This window comes from Lepisma saccharinum, chromosome 15 (genome assembly GCF_977018435.1).
Source record: "Lepisma saccharinum chromosome 15, izLepSacc3.1, whole genome shotgun sequence".
In the NCBI taxonomy this organism is placed as follows: domain Eukaryota; kingdom Metazoa; phylum Arthropoda; class Insecta; order Zygentoma; family Lepismatidae; genus Lepisma; species Lepisma saccharinum.
This window is the reverse complement of record NC_139243.1, coordinates 54,939,320-54,958,793: the sequence shown is the minus strand read 5'-3', so window position 1 is coordinate 54,958,793 and position 19,474 is coordinate 54,939,320. Positions and strand designations below refer to the sequence as shown.

At 37.1% G+C, this 19,474-nt stretch overlaps 1 protein-coding gene across 3 annotated transcripts in view; it reads left to right on the top strand.

Annotated features, from left to right (window-relative positions):
- Positions 1 to 19,474, top strand: part of LOC145999709 (uncharacterized) — a 653,269-nt gene that overhangs the window by 152,773 nt on the left and 481,022 nt on the right. For all 3 annotated transcript variants that reach the window (XM_083136985.1, XM_083136986.1, XM_083136987.1), the window contains exon 2: positions 17,832 to 17,882. The gene's annotated coding sequence lies outside the window, so the exon portion shown is untranslated. The remainder of the gene's footprint in view (positions 1 to 17,831; positions 17,883 to 19,474) is intronic.

The window sequence follows — 19,474 nt, the reverse complement described above, 5'->3', positions numbered from 1 at the left end:
AGTTACCACTTATATGGGAGGTTGAGTTATTGATATTTATTGATGTTACCACTTATTTGGGTCTCTTGGTCTTAGGGGTGCCCATCCCGCCCAAGGCATATGACGCACTCCCCCAAAAGGTAGAATATTCCCCGCCCCACCTTTATGCCGAAATATTTACTCAAAATACTTTGATCAGACCAAATTTGCGGAACAATATAATACAGACATATTTAAACAATATATGTTTACTTTAGGTATTGTTTACAATATAGACATTAACATGTATGTTGTATATTCCTTTGACATTGATTGAATTAACATTTTACATAAATGATAATAAATACTGACGTTGCAAAGTTGCAGCAAACTTGTTGATAATTTCCTAAGGCTCACGTCATTGTTATGTTAGTGTATTGAACCTTATTCTTAACAGTTTCTCTGCTTGACTAACCTTGCATATATAATGCGAACAGAACTTCTCAACCTTTCAAACCGATTCCAAAATCATAAAAGGTGGTGTTTGATTTCAACCCCATCGCATAACTAAGAAATAATTTCAAATCAATCAAACGAAACGATCTCCCCCATTTTTTTGTGAAGATATATAGAATTGGTAGGTAAACTAAAAAAAATTGTCCCCCCTAAAAATTCCCATGAGGCAGGCGCGTCATGAATCCCCTCCTATGGTCACCCCTCCTTGGTCTCACTGATTGAATGATGGAGCTGAGCCAAAACATCAAAAACATAAAAAAATGTATTTCACAAATCAAACATAATGTCCAACATAATGGCAACAAAATAAACATAATAACTCAAACTCCCATATAAGCGGCAACATCTTTTTGGACCACCCTGTATATTACATGTATACACAAAACAAAATCAAACTATCCTGAAAATTTCTACACTCACAATTACAATATGATACAATCAAATAACTTTCATATTTCCAAAGCTCTCCACACCCTCGAAAAAAGACCATTTTTACACGGGTGTCCGATTATAGAATTTGTTACCACATCTTCTAATACATTTATATAAAAATGGACTTCTGTGTGTGTGTTTGTACCGGCATTACTCTCGAACGCCTGGAGCGATTTCAACCAAACTTGGTACACGTATCACTTGCAATATGGAAAGAAATACTGTGGGGGTAAGACACCCAAGGCACCCCTAGGGGGGTGGGAAGGGGGTGACATGTAGAAATAATCGAAAACGACCGATATTAATGTGGAATCCATAGTTTTCGGGGTCGCTAAGATGAATAGTGACACTACAAATGCCGTTCAACTCCAAGTTCATCACCTATCGGCATGGAGGGTGAGAGGGGGTGAAAAATAAAATGTCAAAAATGACCTAGATTAGTGTCGAATCCATAGTTTTCGGATTCGCTAAGCTAATTGGTGGCATTCACAGTCACATTTGAGAGAGAGAGACTTGCTATCTCGATAATGATCAACAAGTCACAGGGGCAATCTATTAAGTACTGCGGAGTGGATAATATCTCCCACAGACAACTTTAATAGAAGATTGGGATAAATGAATACCCGGGAAACGCCGGGCAATCATCTAGAACTTATATATATATATATATATATATATATATATATATAAGAAAAGAGATTTGCGCTGATTAAAAGTCAAATGAAGAAATACGCCCAAGTTCAAAATTTTCTGTAGCAAATTTAGACAGTAATGTAATATACAGAAATATGGAATTTTATATGTTATTAGTGTACTATTGAAAAGGAGCCTAAAGAAATAATTGCTTTTATATGCTTTTACATTAGTATTTTATTATATCATTGATATAGTACTGTAAAAGGCAGTGTCTAATTTATGTACTCATGATGTGCACTATCAACATATTATAATTTGTTATATGCATGCACAAATGCCCTCTGTTGGTAATTTACGTGTCAGAATTTCTCAATAAACTCATCACGTTGAATAGCGTTATTTTTTTCAAGAGGTACTCCTGAAATCCACCAAGCAAATTTGCCTCTGATTTTGCGTTGTACCTATCTGGTGCGTTCGAAAGGAGAACAAAGCGGCGCAGTGTTTGCACCACGTGTTTCGGTGCTACCACTGCATGCTGTATGCAAGCGATGTTTGCCGATAGATGCCGCCCTTTCTATCGATCGGAGTGTAAATTTATCGTCACTCCCCTATCGCTGCAAGGCTGAATGATCGCGAAAGAGAACAACAGCGAAAGTTAAAACTTGAATAAGCGCGAAAAGAATAACCGAGATGTAGCTTACATGAACAATTATTTATCTTGTACATTAAGGATCTTACAAGCACATAAACACATTTTTTCCTTTATTCCCACAAGTTGGGTTGATGCAGAGGTATGTAGCGTTTTTTCACGGCAACAGTGTTCTTTTTTTAAAAAATTGAAACTCGTTTTAGATGAACAAAAGACAGAAATTAATCATTAACCGTGCAGTGCTACTTTGGGGTCCTGAGGACCCCGGCTGATATGTTTTTTGTGACTGCCACCAGATGGCTTTGCTCTGCAGACTGTAGTTCCTGACATCTGGTGAGTAGTTTACAAAAGTCATTAGTTTTGCAGGAAAGCCAGTCATGTTCACACTGTTGAGGAAGTGGGGTCCTGTGGACCCCAAAGTACTGTTTATGTAACTTTTTCTGGAAGTGTCCAGTGTGGGAGTTGTGCTCAAAATGTTTGTTCAAAGTTTCTTGAAAATTAACAGGATTAATTTTCTTGCAAATTTATTCAGTTTTATAAACATATGTTTGAAGAAAAATTCATTGAAGCAGTGGCCATATACATTATAGCTGCATTTTTTATTTGGGGTCCTGAGGACCCCTAAATACCATTTACGTATTTTTTTTAGATGTAGTACTGAAGGGTTAATATATTTTCCTTCATTGTTCCAGATTTCTGAATATATATGTATATGTACTAAAAGAAAAACAACAAACATTAGATACCTATGTTCAACAATTTATAGGTAAATCTGATTTTCTTTTTCATTATCTGTACAGATACGCGTATATACCTATATATTTAATTGTTCTTATTTGTATTGATATGTAATCCTTTTCATGTTTTTATTTTTATTTTTTTCTCAATGTATACTCTTTATTCCATTGTATTAATCTTTCAGACAAGGGTCTGTTGTAAGAACGGCCCAAGAGGCCGAAACACGCCCGCTCCAATAAAGACGATTCTATTATTATTATTTATTATTATTATTATTATTATTATTATTAACTGTTAGGGTGTAAGGGGTGACCCTTTCACGTAGTACACCTTGGACTGCATTTTGCAGACTAACGACGCTCTAACGTCTAGTCATTTGTTTAGTATAATCATCGGTAGTGCTGTGTGTGTGTTGTCCTGTGTTTTGTCCTTGTGTGCTTTACAGTCTCAGCCTTTAACCATAGTAAGAATATCTTAGTCCTTCGACAATCCATTTACGTTATGTTCGTTTTATTTTAGTTACGATAAAGGCTTCCCCGTTGACGTAGTGGTAACGTCGTCGCCTTGTAATCAAGGGGTCCCAGGTTCGATACCCGGTGGAGGCCCATAGTGGTTCGGATCCCACTTTAAACTTCTTTTTTTAAACTTTATGCCAGCTCGTCATTCCTCAATTTGTTTATTATTGTCCTAATGGATCTTTTCGTTTTATTTTATTTTAATGAATACATCCTGACAAGGGAATTGCTGGTAACATACACAACAGCTATTACCCTTGTCGGTTAACTTTAGATAATATACATAACACACACATACACACACATAAATATAATTCTAAATATAAATACACAGAACTTGCAAAAACAGTGCAGGTAATACAATCGGATATACTGTTCATGGTGCCCTGTATGCATTCTACACTATTACCTGACCAAGCCAGTAATTTATTTTATTATAAAACATACACTTAACGTTGATGATATATATACTCAAACATTACTCCCCTCCAGACTATTAGAAAGTTGTTCCCTTGTCAACTGTACTTTCACCTAAAAGGCCAAACATATTTACTTCCATCTAGAACGTGGTTGGACTCTTTATCTCACGCTTTTTTTCCTTAATTCTTCTTCCTTCTTCTCTCCTCTTTCTCTCTTGTCCTTTCCACTCTTTCTAACACCTTCTTCCATTCTTTGTTTATCTTCAGTTCCCAATTCCAGTTCATTGTGTCTTCTTCACTTTTCTTCTCTATTTCCTTGGCCTCCTTCCATTTTCTTTACGTTACGTCTAAACGTTACGTTTAGTTTATGTTTTATAATAAAATAAATTACTGCCTTGGTCAGCATATTGAGTTTTTCATATCATGGAAACAAGGCTTAATGGTGTTACTATTACCTTCTTACATATACCGAATAAGAACATAACCTTGTAAAATAGCTATTACCTTACATCTCAGCTTAATTTAATTATTTCTTATTTATATTACAATTGTCTTTCAATTTACTCTACTTCAAATATTGAGCATGTACTAGAAGAATATGTCGATAGGCTACGTTTGCAGCCTTCATTTTCCAGACACAATTTATGTCGCCTTATGACACAGCTCACAGAAGACTTCAGTAGGAGAGTGGCTCTTCTTATTGTTGTGTATTTTTCGGTAGATCGATTTCAACTCTCGCCAGTCTTCTTGATCTCCTCGGTTGGGCATTTGTATTGCTTCTTCTATCTGTAGCTCTTCTTTGGATTGTTCCTCCCACTTTAAACTGTAGGCCCAGTCTCGATTAGCCTTAGTGTGCATAAAGTGGACTTAGAACACCTAACTCAATCAATCAATCAAGTTACGGTAAAGGGCTGGACTCCGCATAACGTGACGGATGCAAAATAGCCTCAGTGCTGACGCATCCAAAATTTCAGTTTCAATTCAGTCTATGACTACCAACGCTGGGGCAGTTTCTTGATTCCACATCTGAAGAAGTCAGCTAATTTGAGGTTAAAGACGTCATCATGGCAAGTTGGAAGTCCATTTATGTTACTAACGGAGTTTCCTTTGAAGATTGGTGAATAGAGAGCCGAAGAAATGGAAATCCAAAGGCGAAAGATCGGGGAAGTAAGGAGGATGTGGAATAAGCTCCCAATGAAGCTCATGGATAGCAGCTTTTGTCATATTAACGGAATGTGGGCGTGCATTATCGTGTTGCAGCAGCACTCTGGCCTACTCGCTGATTTGTGTTGTTTTGACATAAAGTGTGCAATATCCTAAGCCTTACTCATGGAATTCAAATGTCGAGCAATTGTTGAATAGCCACATTTCATCACATTTCCTAATTCTCTGGGCGACTGACGTAATTCACCGTAGGATAAAGCGTTTAAACGTTCTTCATTAGAGCCAGATGGTTTACCTGAACGTGAAGAATAACTTAAATCAAAATTTCCTTCTTTGAAATGACGATACCATTTTGTTGTCTTGCTTTCCCCGTTGGAATTCTCCCCTTACACGGCACAAATCTTTCGAGCCACCTCCGCTGAGAAGAATATGTGGGAAGTGTTTTTTTTTCTTTTTCTTTTTTTCATTTGACGCTTATTGTTCCTTAGCCCACAAATAACACTGTCTTCATTCAAATCTGCAAAATTCAATGCGTATTCACTATCACAACAATGCCACTCTAACTGATGAACGTTAAACGGTAAATAAACTCCAAACACCGTAGTGTTGCCATACCAAACACAAACACTACGAACTTATGCATCAACCCAATACAATGCAAGCAATATTTACAGTTGAATGCATAAGTATCACCAAGTAAATTGTCCATCACCATGTTTATTCTCTTTGTTTTACGCAATGAAATTTTCATGAATTCAAACAAAAAATTCAAATAAGCTGCTTGCAACTTCAGCATCACCATAAGTAGAAATACAATCCTTAAAAACACGTTGGATGCATGAGAAAAATTAATGAAAGTAGTCATGGACAATTTGCCATGCAATACTTGTGGATCGCACTGTATATACAATAAAAATTAGCTTAAATGGTATGGAACCATCTAATAATAGGAGCATTTGGTGATTTCAGGAGCCAAGTACGAGTTCCAAAAGAACATTGTCTGGCAACATTGCTACCGAAACTCTGCATCGAAATTTCTTCGGCGATGCCGAATCGAACCCGTTGTCAGGTTGTTTCCTGCCATTACTTTTAAGGTTGTGGGTTTTAAAATACGTTCTCTTGGAAAGGAAGCTGGCTGCGGAAATAAAAGCAAACAAACTCTTCACACGGCACACGTGGTGATTCCACACACGTGTTCCAAACCAATGGATTTCGAAAGTGTTTCGATTAGTCTCCAAGAAAGTTGAGTTTCAGTTCACACTAAGCGAACTTCGACTGTGAATCAGCAAACTAAGCCTTATTCACAGGTAACTCTCAAATTATACCGCTTATTGCATAACGTGCAATTGCAAGAACTTCGACGTGCGCACGCAGGAGTGGGGGGGGGGGGGCAAAGATAATATGTTCACTTAGAAATTCGGTGTAGAGAGATTTTAGCGCTGTTCATAAGCATCCAATAACTGTAGATGGTGTGAGGCTTAATTTTGTATGTGATTAGTTGAAAGTTGGGATGTTTAAAACTTGTACGTACCAACCGAATGAAGACTAACATTGAACGTTCGATGGGATATTTTTCGTAAAATTGAAGAAGTTAATTCTACGTATTATTGAACCAACAGTGTTTCACATGCTATCCAATACTTGTAAATCTATTTGCACTCAATTCGAAGCGGTTGTATAGCGAATGTTTTGTTTATGAAGTGCCGTGATTTTTTTTAGATTCTGCTTTTCTTTACATATAGTAAATATTAATTTGATTTACGCATCAGTGGTGTGGCATGTACCCTATATGAGCCAAGTTAGAACTCCATGTTTTCGATTCTACCACTTAATCCAAAGAACAAATCGTTCTATGGGTTTTCAAAATTACACAAACGAGGTTTTTATGTAAGTGGTCGCAGATCGTAAACATATAGACTACCCCCAACTTCCAAAGCTCTCCTTGAACTATACGTGTGATAGGTAATAATAAAATAGCATAACAATACATTTCGATATAGTATTAACGGTGTCCAAGGCCGCATACAGAATTTTGCTTAGGGGCGGGATCGGGGGTGGGGGGGAGAATAATTTTCATATCTTGCCCTCCTTAAATTGAAATTGATTTGAAAATACTTTGGCGTTGCTGACAAGTTCAGATTTGAGTTCACTATTTAAATAGTACCTGTATTCGCCTTCCTTCCTTTTCATGAGCATCTATCATTTTGTTCATGATGGGTTCCCTACGTCTCTCCACCCTATGTTACGACAGTCAACATGATATTAATGTCGCTGGTGAAAATTTTACAGTAAAACCTCGTTAATATGGACCCCGATAAGCCGGACTTCGCTTAATCTGGACAGGCAAAAAAAAAAAAAAAAAAAAACAGAATGCAAGGTTTTAAAAGTGGCTAGAAGCATTGCATTGTCGTATTGCTTTACATTTTACTGTACTGTATAGTGTATTTAGGCTTATGTCCTTTAAATACACCACAATAAACGTGTTTTGTTGCTAGAAACGGAGTTTTAATGCACTTTATACTGTTCTTTTACGTTATTTAAATCTGTCAATCGTTATTTTGTTGGATATGACAGTAAATTGCTTTTAACTTACAGCAGTGTGCGAATTAACGGGGGCGGGGGTGCCGGGGATTTCCCCCCACTAAAATGTCCATCCCAGGCAGAAGATATTTTTTTTAAAAACCCCGCCAAGGAATTTTTTATTCCCTCTTCCCAAATGAAAATGAACTTGAAAACAGATAGCCGTGGAGTAGAAGAAACCACTGAAATATCATTCGAGAAAATAGTTATTTAACCTTTGATACAATTGCATCCTACTTCGCGCCTGAAGTTCTATTTTTAAATAGCTCATTGTTTATTTGTTTATTGTCGTGGGGTGCAGAGGTTTTACGAAGAGCTCCCAAACTAAAGTCTTTAGTGTGTTCATTGTTAAGTACGGAAACCTATCTCCATGGCAGGTAAATTTGATTTTGTTACTGAAAAACAATAATTTAGTTTGCTAACTGGTAACATATTCAAATGTGCATACCCAAAAATCTACCCCCCCCGAAATTAAATTACAAAAACGCAAAATCCCCCCCCAAAGCAAGAAGCTTAATTCGCACACTGATTTACAGCCTGTAAAATCATGGTTGTTGAGCAAAAGTGGGGTGGGGTGGGTGAGAGAAAGAAGGTAAGTCATCAACTGACACAGAGAAAGCAAACATTCTCCCTCTCAGTTCGTAGTAGTAGTCAGTAGGAATTATCATTGAAGGGAAAAAGGAAAACATTCCTGGAATGTTTCCCTTTTAGCTCTCAGCACCGAAAAGAAGCAGCCAACATTTGAAGTAAAAAGTGTTGAAAATTAACAAATATCAATGATGGCCTACGCTGTTTAAGAAGAGCACTAAAGACTTGCAAAGCAGAGAAGTGTTTCAAATTAGCAAGCACAGGCATCTATCATAAAAAGAAGAAAAAGGATATGTGACAGCACACGAGTTTATATACTAGAAGAAGTATTGAAGCTCTACAAAGATGGTGAGATTGTGCTTGCTACAAATAATGCTTATGGTGAGAACGTTCCAATAAACAGTAGAATAAATTGAGAACGTGGGTAAAGTAGTGCATTAAGTACCAGACGACAGCAAAGAGTTGTATGACCAGTGCTCGAAAAAATTTCTTCAAAGTTAGGCGCCAGGAAACTACCTATTAGCAATTGTGCATACTACAGTAAGTTTCAAAAGTCGCACAATCCAAACTTTAAAAATGTATATAGTGAAAATCGTAAGAGATATTCACACCGGGTTTCTGCACTAAAGTAATCCTGTAGGCTATCACTGGGTTCATAAATTTATGTTAGCATTTATATAAATAAAAGCAATTACATTATTTTAAAAAACATTGTTAATTTGCTGAAAACATCTGAGAACTCATTTTCAACAATAAATACCAACTCTTAAAATATTTGTGGGATCATCTGTTGGTGTTTGACTGGTTGTAAAATAGTTGCTTTACGAGGTACAGCAGAAGCAGGGCATTTTTTATTGGAAAACCTCTTGCACATGAGTGTAAGAATGAGTAGTAAAATACTCTTCAGCGATGCACACGCATTGCTCCAATGAATACGCCATGCTGAATCAATTAAAAAACAGGCACAGTGAGCGAAGAGAATTCAACGTAACCAGGAGCAGCCTAGGATTCTCTCAAAAGAGTCCAATTTCGGCACAAAATCTTGATTTACGATTTTTCACGTAAATGTATAGCCAATACTTAGACACATGTTGCATGCGACTGTTAGCAATATTTCGACCTGCTAGTGTTGACATATACGGAGATATGTCCCAAAAATGGCACTTTTCACTCAATTCATAAAATCACCAATCAAGAAGTCATAAAATGTTGCACATGACCAATATTGGTCGCAAATGACAGACTGACATGGCATCAGTCATCAAATGTCTAATTATGACTCTTCGATAATTTCTGACATATTTTTCTTACTCAGAAGTCCATTTCTGGAAAAAAAATTGAATGCTGCTTTCCGTCAGTTATTAATTTATATAACTTTCTGTATGGGGTGAACTGATAATTTTAAGCATTGAAAAATATCTCAATGGATGAATCTGTATAATGCAGAAAACCCTGTGCAAATATCTCTTACGGTTTTCATGATATACATTTCCAAAGTTTGGGGTTGTGCGACTTTTGAAACACTCTGTATAAGATGCTGAGCATCACGGTATTCAAAACATCGCTAAATCATTTGAGAAAGGAGGAAATGGGGTGTTGGGGGACAAAGGGTAAGAAATTGTTACGGACTCTATGGAATGTTCACAACGTTCATAAAAAAAAAATCATTTACTAACTTACGCTGTACTGCAATTTGAACTTATAATCATCAAAATTTCGTACATATTACAGCATAAGATCACAGTCTCGAGGCTGAAATTTTTAGTCGCCATGGCGACCTGGCGACCGGGATTTTTCGAGCCCTGTCATTTTATAATGGCCTAAGTCCATTCTGTCTGCATATGATGAACATTCTGATAGGGACTAGCAGCGCTGTATAGAGAATATTGTTCAAAGTAAGGTTTGTGTTGCAGGTTCAATTCAGTATTTGAAGAAAATGTTGTGTTACTGAAAATTTATTATCGAGAATTGTTAATGTAAACATTTATCAGAACACTTATCTTGGATTCATAGTAATGTTATATCAACTAATTACTGGGCTGTAATATTTATAAACTGCATTCATTGCTTGCTACGTTCAAGTGAGAACCATAAGGACAACATTCCATGATGTTTTTATAGCTGTGTCTATTTACATATGAACACTTTACAAAAAGTATTGCTTTAGAATTATTGTCAGAGCTTTATATTATAATTTCACAATATAAAGTTTTTTTAATTAATAAAGAATTTTGAGCCCCAGAACTATTTTGTTGATTTCCCAAAAATTACACTCTGTGGAATCTGTTCTTCTTTCCATCACCCATTCATATATAATATTGCTACAATTTCTCAATTCGAATTACATAGACTTTTTCCAGCTATATCAAGGTGGCAGGAGTCCCCCTTATCCCCTCTGCGGGTGCCCTTGATGGTGACAATTGTGAGAAACTGATGAAAAACAGTGCGCTGGATATTCACTATTCTTCTGTATTAATTAAAAGAGTTTCCCCAAAGTTATAATAATATTAATAAAAGTTTGATAACTTTAATAACAATAATATTCAATTGCATATCAACGGCCTGACCTCACCTACAAAAATTTCTGGTGAAGTCCATTTATTTGATTCCTGAATACTTATTTTAAGAACTGTCTCTTATTCCCTTATCCTCTGTGATAAACCCCTTTCCTCTCAATGTACGTAGAGTCAACACTCAGGCACGTTCTTTCAGCGGACAGAAAAGAATCCGGACCTTTTGGCGAGACGCTGCGATTTCTCTCTCTCAAGTCGCCACCAGGGGGCAGCTCGGGCGCTGTTCTCCTGAATAATAGATGGCGCCACAAGCCCTGGTCTCTCATCTGCTGAGAAACTGCAGCAAAGAGGAAAGGGAAGAATGTTGCTTCTCTTCTGTTTATCTCAGCAAACTTACTTTTCCATAATATATGAACCTCAAAGCTAGATTAATAAGCTGAGTTCATGAATTGAAACTTTGACTCATCTTCTTCCAACGAGTTGTAGGCTTTCTTTAACTTGTCGGGAAAATTACCTGTTCCTTTAATTGGATACTTGTACGCTTTCCGTCATCAAGTTCTAGAGATAGGATGGATGTAAAAATTGAAATTTTGTTTAATACTGTGCTGTACCACGTAACCCATACAGCAAAAATCCACCAGCGATATCCTAGATTATCGCACAACATCCACATCACGTCCATGGATATCCAGTTTTGGATAGCCATTGGACGTCCATGGGATATCGAACCCTGGATATCCGTATCTAGTCGCTGACTTCCATGATGGAGTGGTTAGCACAGCGCGTTACGACCGTGGTCCCAGGTTCGAATCCTGGCCTAGAAATGGGCATTCTTTGTTGAACGCACGACCATGAAATTAGGCAAATGGCAGAAGCTCGCGCTGCTGCCACGTCGGAGCACAACCCCGTGTGTTCGAAGGTTCAAGAGAATGAAATATCTCATTGTTGAGTTGGTCTTTGTAATCCATGTGATACAAACTGACAGTGTTTGCTAGAAAGGTCAGGGATGACACAAAAGTGCCCCGGAGAGAGGTCGGTCTGACGCTCGAAATGGCAACGCAGCCTGGTTGACGTTGCCAACACTGCGCGGGAAAAAACACTTTTGTCCCGCTCTCTCTTCGCTTATGACATATGTGGCAACAGCGCAATTCTGCCCAACCGCCTATTTTCATGGTAGACCGTTTAGTGCCCCTTTATCAATTTCATCGTCGCGATTAGACAAAAGTAGAAAAAATAGCCACTCCAAATTACAAAAATTAAATCAAAATGGATGTACGACTTTAAACTTTGGGCCAGCATTTGGACCATGCTACAGCATGCAAATATTCTTTGAAGAAAGACGTATTTCCAAATGTAAGCAAGGCAAATTAACATTTAATGTCCAATTAATTATTTGTTAATATTTTGATTCTTCACCTTTTAAGCAAACTGCTCGAGAAAGCAGACAATCGATGTGTGTGAATTATGTGCCTTTCCCGAACACCTTACAAATGTTCCAAGCCTCTGCAGTGTAACCGCTCTTAATTCGCACAGTGCTAAGGACCCTGGAATCGACATTGGCAACCCTGACATAAAAGAAAAGTTCCGACAAGTATAATACCAGGTACCGCCAGATCTTCAATCCTCTACTCCTCCGAATCGGGAGACGAGACATGATAGAGATGCTGCCAGAGAATTCAGGGACATCCGGAAATCCGACCTTCGCACCCTTTCCAATTACTCACCCTCATTTCTCGGCGCTGAGGGATGCTGTCTGGACCGTTGACGCGAAGTTCGGAAGTGATCGATAGATTGGAAGCTGCCGCAGGTAACAAACCGACAAGGGAATCGCTGAAACCGGAAGTGAAAGCTGCACCGATCAGTTTTGCATAACCCAAGAATGGGTTAGGCCGAATTAGCTTTAGTGGTGTGCGCTTTTCAGAAACCTCTTACAGTATAGCGGTGCGGTGGTGCCAACTTTTGAAAAAAAAAACATTGGGTTTGTTTTTAATTTCTCGCAATTATACAGGGTTAGCCTAAAAGAAATTCACAGTTTCAAAGTTTTACAGAAACAAGAGTGTTAATAACATGGCTGCAATACTTACATGGTTGTAAGAGTATGTCCTGAAGTTTACATGTCTAAGTTACAAAAGTTCTGTGTATGACCCTTTTGTAACACGACAGATATCAATGCGATAGTCCAGTCCTCCCCAAACACATCTCAGCATGTGCAGTAGCAAGAGCTGTTATGATGCGTTGTTTAAGATCGTCCACACTTCTAGGAAGGGGAGGAACAAAACACCGGTCCTTGATGTATCCCCACAAGAAGTAACACGGTTAAATCACAAGCACACAGCGGCCATATTGCTCGACTGACGTAAAGGACGCTCAAGTGATGCTGACGTCACGAAAACAAACTAAGAGTGGAGGTCGTAAACTTGAACACTTTCCCTTGAAAACAGTTCTAATTGCTTCCTGGCAAAACAAATAATTATAAAGCGTTAAATCTGTCTATTTCTTGTAGGCTCACGCTGTATATGTCATACGTAGGCTGAGGATTTGCCCTAAAATGCCTCTTTCTTTGTTCCTTGTCCAGATAAAAGGTATCAGGTTGTTTCTGAGACGAATACATGAATTTTGCAGTGCCCATGTTTACTTCTGAAATTCTTAGTATTTCTACTAACAAAACCCAGTAACTTATGTGCGTTATTTATTTATTTATTTATTTAATTGTAGTTGTCTCCAACAGAGAAAGCTTTTCAAATTATGGGAGACTTGCATACAGTTTAAATATACATACATAATTAATAATATATAAAAATACACATACACACAAATAAAGAGATACTTCACACAAATAGATATTTACAAGACAAAACAATACAAAGCCATACCTACACTCATAGTAAATGGTAACAATATACCTCACCCATGATATATATACATGTTTAGAAATCCCTAAATGTCTGCACTTACAAGACAATAATTTCTATAATTTCTTGCACAAACCATAATGATTGAAATTTTGTCTTGCAAACATTCAGGGAATACAAAACAATACAAAGCCGTACATACACTCATAGTAAATGATAACAAATAAATACCTCACCTATAACATATATTTATATTCAGAAATCCCAAATATTTGCACTTATAAGACAATAATTTCTAAAATTTCTTATGTAAAACATAATGATTGCATATGAAATATGCTGTTTGAACGTCAAGGCAGAATCAAAAAATACACCAAGGTATTTTACGACGTATACCTGAGGAAGCAGTTGATCATTTATAGAGAATGTACAATGAATAGTACTTCTCTTATTTGTTAACTGTATAAAGCAACACTTATTATATTAAAACCAAGATCATTTATACAACTTCATTCATAACACCGTGTAACACGATTTTTGTTCCTGTGTAGTGAGTTTTATTTTCTAAAGGCTTCTGACTGGAAACCATAGAAAATGCCTATTATTCCCCTCAAACTTTGTTTTTGTGACCAGGACAGTGTTATTTTTTTAATTTTACCTGTTTTCAATGAGAAAATATACGAATTCGTGTTTTTCGTTTATATAAAGAAAAAGACAAACACATATACATGAAAAGTGACATATATTTGCACTCTAGTTGTGAACAAAATTATTGCAAAAGATTTTAAAATGAGTAGTTTTCCGGGATTTACGATTATACTGTACATTACTTTCACGAATCAGCCCCCAAATATAGTCTCCCATCATGTTCTCGTTATACTGGCCCGTTATCCTTAAATGTATGAAGGTGAGCATCGAGGACATGAACTTTCAGGGACATCCTGCAGCCCATTTTGCCGTAGTTCTTCACCAGAGTCTCAACCAGGTCCACATAGTTCTCGGACTTATGATTGCCCAAAAAGCCCTTAACCACTAAGACAAAGCTGTTCCAAACAGCTTTTTCATTCTCACTGAGCTTCTTTGGAAATTCTTTGCACGCCAAAAGCTTCTTTATCTGTGGGCCGACGAAGACACCGGCTTTGATCTTTGGATCAGACAGGTTAGGAAAGTCTTGAAGGTACTTGAAGGCTGCTGACTCCTTATCTAAAGCTTTGACAAATTGTTTGATCAGGCCCAATTTAATATGGAGTGGAGGCATTAGCACCTTGTGGGGGTCTACCAGTGGCTCCTACTTGATGTTGTTTTTTCCCACAGAGAACTCTGTCCTCTGTGGCCAGAACCTCGTGTTGTAGTGCGCTTTGGTGTCTCTGCTGTCCCATAGGGAAAGATAACAAGGAAACTTCGTAAAACCGCCTTGGAGACCCATTAGAAATCCTATGATTTTGAAGTCTCCGATGACTTCCCATCCATACTCATCATATTTCAAGGTATCTAGCAATCGCTTTATGCTGTTGTAATCCTCTTTGAGGTGGACTGAGTGAGCTAGTGGAAGAGACGGGTATATATTTCCATTATGAAGAAGCATGGCTGTAAGACTTCTGGACGAACTGTCAATAAAGAGGCGTCACTCATTTGGACTGAAGTCAATTCCAATTGTTCAAACAGACTGGTGACATTGTGGCAGAAGCAGAGTCCATCTTGACTTATGAAAAAGCTGGAAAAACTTTGATAACGCTTCCTCTGATCTGTTATTTGCACACTTTCTTCTAATAAATTCCACTGCTTAAACCTGGACGTCAAGAGTTCTGCATTGCACTTGGCGAGACCAAGATCTCTTATTAAGTCGTTAAGATCTTTTTGATTGGGGTAGTACGGGTTTCTCTCCTCGGCTCGAAAATTGTAAGTATCAAGATCAATGTCTTCCTCGATCTCTAACTTACTACTCTCGTCTGAAGAGGTCAGCTTTTTCTCCGGAGGAGTGGGCACGGGAAACTCAGGGCAATGTGGCACAGGGGCGATGGGCGAAGGTATATCCGGATATATAATAGCTTGCGCATTCTTTCCAGCCGACGTTTGGAAGGATCCACCATGCAAAAATAGCAATTACTTGAGTGGTCAGTGGGTTCCCGCCAAATTCTTGGGATAGCGAATTTCATGACTCTCTTTTCTCCTTTGTACCATCCTGCAAAAGACAAAAGACAAAAATAAAATAATGTGTATTTTCACAACATATTTCACATATGAGGTATGTAGATATATATTTAATATGCACAAAATTATATACTTTTATTAACTTTGTCAATCAAGTGCACAACTGTACCCAAACCTTGTGACTTAGGTGCACTACTATTGGTTAGGTGCACAAGCAACTTACAAAACAGGATGTACAATTCAACATTAATGTGGGTAAAAATAAAGTATATAGCAGTTTATTAAATGTTAAACATGTAAGATGTTAGTAAAAGTAATTTTTCAAAATACATTTGAAATAAACAAAAAATTCTAGGCCTCTTCAAGAAAACGCTAAATATTCAATATATAATTGAAATTATTAAAATTTTACATTTTAATTTTCCGTCTTACCTTCCAGAGTTTTTTTGCAGTTCTCGCAGGTGAAATGAGGGCCCCAGGTTTTGTCTTGTTCCCTTACAGACATGCCGAAATATGCTCTGCATGCTTCACACATTTTAGCAGATGCTTTCACAGAGTACTTATTTCCTCTTTTCTTGATAAAATGGGCACAGACATTACAAAATTCGTCTGCCATATACTTGCAGCCTCTTGATGCCATTGTAAATGTGTATCTAATTAGGCATCTAGGACGACAATGAACCGCTTCAAACTGCACGATTTGCACTATTGTTGCTGGCAGAATGCCAAGACCTGTCCATTTCAGTTATAGGGGAGACCAGTATATTGCTACAGCGCGCAATATGACACGTTATTTATCTTCTTTATTCGTAATGAGAAAAAACGTGTACTGGAAAAGGGTAAATCTCAAAACATCATTGTCCTGGCTACAAAAACAAAGTTTATGAGGAATAATAGCCATTTTCTATACTTTTGGAACACAAGGAATTAGGAAATAACATTTATTACCCAGGAACAGAAATTATTTTTTTTTTGTTACATTGTGTAATATGCACTTAGATCTTCAAGTTTTAATGTATCTTCTACACTAGTAATTTATTTACTTTATTTTACATCATCAGCGTAAATAAAGCTTTTTGAATACTTAACATAAGATGGCAAATCATTCATAAACAACGTAAATAAAAGAGGCCCGAGATTTGATCCTTGGGGCACACCAGAGTTCACATAATATGGTTTAAATGTTACATATTTCCAGTGGCGGAGATTGGGTTCCAAAATCGGGGGGCAAGGTGCCAAAACTGGGAGAGGGGCACAAATACAATATATTTCCCTTTGTAGACAAGATTTAGCATAGTGCAGGGGGCAAAGTAGCAAAAAGTGTGCGGGCAACTGCCCCCTCGCCCCCCCTAATCGCCGTCACTGCATATTGCTTTCTTCCCTGAAGATATGATAGAATATTTTATGAACCAAGGTGGACGTAATGTGAAACAAAGATGATTTTACTACACTCGAAAAGACTCACTATTTTTGAAAAATGTACAAAAACTTATCTTTTTTATAATAAACGAGCTTAGTCAAATAAACGTACCTTGAATTTAGCATGTTTTCACAACGACATCCACCATGAAATCTTCCTCATAATGGAACACATGAATGCACTCGCAGACCTCTATATACAAACTGGAAACGATGCGCTTTTGTTTGCAGCCGCGCAACTTCCCTCGCGCATAGCCAGGAGGACTGGAATATGGAGGTGCTGCATATTACAACTTACTATTGTTTTAATATTTATGAGGAAATTATTTGTTCTCACTTGTGAAGTGGAATATGTAGAGCTGTAGCCTTCTTAGTAAACTTAAAAATTTCAATCCTGTATGATGCAATGACACAGTCTTCAAAATAGTTGTTACAAGTGGAAATATGAAGGTATGCCCTCAGCCATGATAGTATTCCCCGGCTTTGAAATGTTTGTCTTCAAGTTGGCCCATGTTAAAAGACCTACATTTCCAGTCTGGTATATAGAGATCTGTGAATGCACTCGGAACGAAGTTGCGAGTCCCTTAAGAATCGGTCGTTCCTGGCATAACGAAGCATTTAACTTAATTAGAAGCCGTTGCATAGAAGCACCCGATTTAACTCAAACAGGGAAACTAATTCCAGCTTTTCTTCTATTTCAGAACCGGCTCCATTTTCGTCATGAGGCGTCGTAAGGAATATGGGTAAAAGAGGTAAGTTTCAGTTCAAGGAATCGTCACTAGATGTCACCCGTTCAAAATGTTCATATTAATGAAAATAAAATAGACTATCATGTTTAGAAGTTTATCTATATTTTGTACTAAAATAGGAACTTGATGTTTTCACTTAAAATGTTAGAAACAGCTTATTTATTCTTCCTGATATAGTTGTTAAATTTTCTGAGTTCTGTAGTTTCGCAGTTTTTCTTGGAAGTGAATGAGTAAGATTTGTCAAGTCCACGTGGAGTAGATCAGATGTTGCCAATTCAGCTTCTTTAGAGATATTGTAAACTGAGGTTGCGGTTATCTTTGTTAGGTTGGGTTATTGTGTTGTGGATATTTTTTTTTGGTAAAATTTTTTGACTTTTGGAATGCAGCGTCGTCGCAGTTCGTGTCGGATGCCAAAACACTGCAGGTAAAAGCGGCAACAGTGCTTATCAGAAAAACAGATGCTGGCTGGCTCGAAACCAGTCGGCTTCCTCTCGAGCTGTGTCAAAGATACTAAACTGACGTTCGGTTCAGGACTTGAACCATACCTGATCCATATTTTAATGTGACGAAATTTACAATTACAATTTTAACAAGTATTTTAATTTTGGTTACAAACTTACAATTTTACACAATTTTACGTGTAATTTACTTCGCGTAGAAAGCCAGTTTTTTACGCAGTTTAATTATATTACATTTTAAACTTTAATTTTCTTACATATTTCAGCACAAAATCATTATATTCTGAAGATTCTTTATACAGCTACCTCAAACCCTCACCCTCACTAACAGATGTTTTTAAAATAGAACTGTTCAATCACATATTTTGAAAAATAGAGAAACCTGTTGATATATCCGTCTTGCACTAGTACTTGTATTCGTAACATAACGATTAAGGACAATTTATTTGGATTGGATTTCAAAATTTTAGTAACAGATTCAAATTTCTTTTTAATATGTGTATATAACTGTAAAAAAACACGTTGATTGTTGTTATACGTAGCTGTACAATTCAAAGTGGTCTGATCCGTGTGGTCTTGCTCACCTTCGCGTCATTTCCGTGCTTTGTGGCATTCACGCTTTACAAACTAATATTTTAGCATTGAAGTTTTCACCACTGACTATGTTTTTGTTGAAAGATTATTTTCAGCATATAAAATGATCCTCACAGACAAAATTGCAGAGTTTTACTGTGGATAACATGAAAAAATATTGCTGCCTAACTATACGGCGAAGAGTGGATTTTAATAGCAAATATCCAATGGTAAGTTCTGCCATCGCCATAGGGTTAGTCAACAAACATAACGTTATGCAAGATGGTATGCATAAATATTTCAGGATATAGGTGTCCCATTTTCATTGCCGGTGACTATACCTAATCAGCAGTTTTCATGGATTTTGAACTATTGTATGTTTTTTTGAACCTACTTCAGGATTTTTCCAGCCTAACAAGATTTTTAGAACCTATTTTAGGATTTTTAGAGCCTATTTTAGGATTTATAGAACGGATTTTTAGGATTTTTAGAACCTATTTTAGGATTTGTAGAGCCTATTTTAGGATTTTTAGGAATTTTAGAGCCTATTTTAGGATTTTTAGA